General features: G+C 29.2%; 1 long non-coding RNA gene across 1 annotated transcript; it reads right to left on the bottom strand.

Annotated features, from left to right (window-relative positions):
* Positions 1-1,465: 1,465 nt before the first annotated feature.
* Positions 1,466-2,752, bottom strand: LOC146905092 (uncharacterized). The gene is made up of 3 exons (XR_015019621.1): positions 2,366-2,752; positions 2,191-2,278; positions 1,466-2,108 (listed from the first exon to the last, which is right to left on the bottom strand). It is a non-coding gene; the product is annotated as an uncharacterized LOC146905092 (long non-coding RNA).
* Between the last annotated feature and the right edge of the window lie 2,766 nt (positions 2,753-5,518).

Here is a 5,518-nt window from a genome sequence, read left to right as displayed (position 1 = left end):
TGTGCAAAACAGCTTATTCAAAACAGCTTATTTATACAAAACAACTTATTCCGATTTCATTTTAAAAAACAACTTATTCAAAACAACTTATTTATGCAAAACAACATATTTATGCAAAAACAACTTATTCAAAACAGCTTATTTATGCAAAACAGCTTATTCGAAACAACTTATTTATACAAAATAGCTTATTTGTGCAAAATAGCTTATTCAAAACAACTTATTTATACAAAACAGCTTATTTGTGCAAAACAACTTATTTATACAAAACAGCTTATTCCGATTTCATTTTAAAAAACAACTTATTCAAAACAACTTATATATGCAAAACAACTTATTCAAAACATCTTATTTATGCAAAACAGCTTATTCGAAACAACTTATTTATACAAAATAGCTTATTTGTGCAAAACAGCTTATTCAAAACAACTTATTTATACAAAACAGCTTATTTGTGCAAAACAGCTTATTCAAAACAGCTTATTTATACAAAACAGCTTATTCGAAACAACTTATTTATATAAAATAGCTTATTTGTGCAAAACAGCTTATTCAAAACAACTTATTTATACAAAACAGCTTATTTGTGCAAAACAGCTATTTTGCACAAAATAAGCTGTTTTGAATAAGCTTTTTATGAGTTAGAGAGAGAAATGAGTATGGATTATGAGTTTCTTTATTGGAACGTTGTTTAACATGTTATACACTGCAATTATTACTGAAACCATAATTATGGTTTAATGGTTTTGATAATCATGTATGTGAAACCAAGATAAATGTGTAATGATTTTTAATGAAATTATTATTGTTAGATGGTTTTGAATAATGATTAAGATGTTATACACTGAAATTATTACTGAAACCATAATTATGGTTTAATGGTTTTGATATTCTTCTATGAGAAACCAAAATAATTGTCTAATGGTTTTGCTATGGCTATGGTTTCTGTGAGTTGGTTTCAAAACCATTTTGCTGTGGAAATGGTTTCCGTGAGTTGTACTCCAAAACCATTTTGCAGTGAAAATGGTTTCCGTGAGTTGTACTCCAAAACCATTTTGCAGTGAAAATGGTTTCCGTGAGTAATGCTAACACCAAATCCGAACCGGATTGATCATAAACAACACAATTCATCACAACATTCTCAATAATTCATCAAATCCGAATTCCAGCTTATACCAACAGATTTCACATCGAATCATTTCCCAATTCCAGTGAAAATGGTTTTGTAATAAAAAAAATTGTGATAAACATTTAAATCATTATTAAGTAACCACTTAATAGTACACGCTTATAACCTAATGTGAATTAATCAATAAGTAACCACTTTTTTGTAAAGCCTCGTCATCTCTCTTTTATTTCTTACGTTGTAAAACGAATTTCTGACTTTGTCTAAATATAATCGCGCTTTAATGGTTTTAATAGACTTGTATGTGAAAGAAAAATAATTGTCAAATGCTAAATAAAATAAAAGAATAGTGAAAATTATTATTGACAAATGATTTTAAATAAAAACTATTACTGAAACCATAAGTGTGGTTTAATGGTTTTGATAGTGTTCTACACGAAACCAAACTAATTGTTTATTGGTTTTGCTATGGGTATGGTTTCTGTGAGTTGTACTCCAAAACCATTAGATGTACTTAATGGTTTTCTTTGATCCAACATGGTGCATATCACAATCAAAAATAAAAAACATATGGAATTTTCTAACCATAACAGAACATTTTCAAAACCATCAGATTCAGGCACCAACTTTGAATTCTTAGCAACAGAATCACAATTCTCAGAAAAATTCCCAATTTGATTTCGACAATTTCTCAAACCAAGTCCATCATCAATTTTCCCAAATTCAAATCAATCCCTAATCCCTCCAACTCATTACTCCCAATTCTCCTCCTCTTCAACGTCGTCCTTTCACAATCAATGTCGTCCTTTTTCTTCCAAAAATCAAGAATGCAAAGGAACTTGAAAATCTCCAGCAAACTTCATCACCAAACCAATCAAACCCATCATCTATATGTAACCAAAATTGAAAATCATAGCAAGATTCGAATTCAAACACAAAATCATCGGTAGTAACAGTTGACAAATTCCTGAAAGGATGGGACCTGAGAATTGAACCAAAACAAGTGAATGAAATAAAAGTGAAGAAAATATGAATTTCAATCAAAACAGAACACAGTAACATACCTTTGATTTTCTCAATGCGTCTCTTGATTTCTTGTGAACAAGCTTCACAATACAAGTGAACTTTCAGAATCACTATCATAACCTTAGGCTGCACCATATAATAAAATAAAAATGATAAAAATGATCCATCACAGATTCAGATAAATTTAAAAAGAAAAAAAAATAATTAATTAACCTCTTCAGCTTTCTTTTCTTCCTCTGGCTTAGGTTTCTCTTTCTCTTCAATTTTTTTCTCTTGTTCTGAAGGTGGTTTCGGGATCGGAGAAAGAAGCTCAACTTGTCTATGACTCTTCCTCTGAACTCTTTTAAGAACCTTCAATGGATCCGCTTTTTCTCCTTTAACAACAACCTTGTGAGATTTGCAATCAGTAACCACATCTTCATAATTATAAATCTACACGATTTCACGCATAGCGTTCCGCAATTCAAAATTGAAATCTCTACAAATTCACAATCACGCAAACTTGTCACGAATTACAATACACACATACCTCAGAAGAATAGGGATGATCTGCAATTCCGTTTGGGATCGGCGACCTAGGAATCGAATAAGCTGTTTGTGCAAAATATCTTATTTTGTGCAAAATAGCTTATTTTGTGCAAAATAGCTGTTTTGCACAAATAAGCTGTTTTGTATAAATAAGTTGTTTTGAATAAGCTGTTTTGCACAAATAAGCTATTTTGTATAAATAAGTTGTTTCGAATAAGCAGTTTTGTATAAATAAGCTGTTTTGAATAAGCTGTTTTGCACAAATAAGTTGTTTCGAATAAGCAGTTTTGTATAAATAAGCTGTTTTGAATAAGCTGTTTTGCACAAATACGCTGTTTTGTATAAATAAGTTGTTTCGAATAAGCTGTTTTGCATAAATAAACTGTTTTGAATAAGTTGTTTTGCATAAATATGTTGTTTTGCATAAATAAGTTGTTTTGAATAAGTTGTCTTTTAAAATGAAATAGGAATAAGCTGTTTTGTATAAATAAGCTGTTTTGAATAAGCTGTTTTGCACAAATAAGTTGTTTTGTATAAATAAGTAGTTTTGAATAAGCTATTTTGCACAAATAAGCTCTTTTGTATAAATAAGTTGTTTCGAATAAGCTGTTTTGCATAAATAAGCTGTTTTGAATAAGTTGTTTTGCATAAATAAGTTGTTTTGCATAAATAAGTTGTTTTGAATAAGTTGTTTTTTAAAATGAAATCGGAATAAGTTGTTTTGTATAAATAAGCTGTTTTGAACAAATAAGCTGTTTTGCATAAATAAGCTGTTTTGAATAAGCGGTTTTAAAAAAAGTGATCCTAATAAGTTGTTTTGAATAAGCTGTTTTGCATAAATATGCTATTTTGAATAAGTTGGTTTTTAAAATTAATCGGAATAAGCTGTTTTGTATAAATAAGCTGTTTTGAATAAGCTGTTTTGCACAAATAAGCTGTTTTGTATAAATAAGTTGTTTTGAATAAGCTGTTTTGCACAAATAAGCTCTTTTGTATAAATAAGTTGTTTCGAATAAGCTGTTTTGCATAAATAAGCTGTTTTGAATAAGTTGTTTTGCATAAATAAGTTGTTTTGAATAAGTTGTTTTTTAAAATGAAATCAGAATAAGTTGTTTTGTATAAATAAGCTGTTTTGAATAAGCTGTTTTGAACAAATAAGCTGTTTTGCATAAATAAGCTGTTTTGAATAAGCGGTTTTAAAAAAAGTGATCCTAATAAGTTGTTTTGAATAAGCTGTTTTGCATAAATATGCTATTTTCAATAAGTTGGTTTTTAAAATTAATCGGAATAAGCTGTTTTGTATAAATAAGGTGTTTTGAATAAGCTGTTTTGCACAAATAAGCTGTTTTGTATAAATAAGTTGTTTTGAATAAGCTGTTTTGCACAAATAAGCTCTTTTGTATAAATAAGTTGTTTCGAATAAGCTGTTTTGCATAAATAAGTTGTTTTGAATAAGCTGTTTTGCACAAATAAGCTATTTTATATAAATAAGTTGTTTCGAATAAGCTGTTTTGTATAAATAAGCTGTTTTGAATAAGCTGTTTTGCACAAATAAGCTGTTTTGTATAAATAATGTTTTGAATAAGTTGTTTTGCACAAATAAGCTATTTTGTATAAATAAGTTGTTTCGAATAAGCTGTTTTGCATAAATAAGCTGTTTTGAATAAGTTGTTTTGCATAAATATGTTGTTTTGCATAAATAAGTTGTTTTGAATAAGTTGTTTTTTAAAATGAAATCGGAATAAGCTGTTTTGTATAAATAAGCTGTTTTGAATAAGTTGTTTTGAACAAATAAGCTGTTTTGCATAAATAAGTTGTTTTGAATAAGCGGTTTTAAAAAAAGTGATCCTAATAAGTTGTTTCGAATAAGCTGTTTTGCATAAATAAGCTATTTTGAATAAGTTGGTTTTTAAAATTAATCGTAATAAGCTGTTTTGCATAAATAAGTTGTTTTGAATAAGCGGTTTTTAAAAAATCATTCTAATAAGTTGTTTTGCATAAATAAACTATTTCGAATAAGCTATTTTGCATAAATAAATTGTTAAGAAAAAAATTATAATATAGGGCTTTATTAGGCCCACAAACAAATAGATTTTATAGTGGACCCAAATAATTCTTTTCACTTGGGGTGTAGAAAGCAATTATGTTGGGTGTAGAAAGCAATTATGCACGGTGCATAAGGATCTCCTTATGCACCATAACTTTTGCCCTGCCCTACATCGTACATGCTACATAAATATATTAACCAGTAACCACTCACTTTTCTTATACCTTAGCCAAACCAATCTTATGAAAATGTCCTCTTACTATTTTTGGATCTAATGCATAGATAACTACATCCTAAAAGCATCGCTTTTGCAAAAACAAAAGTGGTTTGGTTTATATATGGCAATAATAAATCCATCAAGGATCACTATTCGACCATTCAAGGAAAGTGACGTAGATGATGTGTTATTATGGCTAGGAGATGAAAGAGTAACTGAGCATACTCGATGGGAAACTTGTAATTCAAAGAAAGAAGTTTTGGATTTCATAAAAAATGAATGCATTTACCCCTTACGCCAATCAATATGTCTTGATGACCACTCCATTGGAATGGTTTGGATTCTTCCTCATGCTAATGATGAGAAGTATAAAACAGATATGGGTTATGCTATTGGATTCAACTATTGGGGTCAAGGAATTGCCACTAATGCAGTGAAGATTCTTCTGTCAAAAGTGTTCCATGAGTTCCCCGATTTGAGAAGGTTGCAAGCTTATACTGTTCTAGAGAACATAGCTTCTCAGAGGGTATTGGAAAAGCTAGGGTTCTACAAAGAGGGTTTGCTCAGAAAGGTT

The sequence above is a fragment of the Medicago sativa genome, chromosome 7 (assembly GCF_051527215.1).
Source record: "Medicago sativa cultivar Bolivia chromosome 7, Bolivia_mono, whole genome shotgun sequence".
Lineage (NCBI taxonomy): Eukaryota > Viridiplantae > Streptophyta > Magnoliopsida > Fabales > Fabaceae > Medicago > Medicago sativa.
The sequence above is the reverse complement of the archived record's forward strand: the minus strand, read 5'-3'. Positions and strand labels throughout refer to the sequence as shown.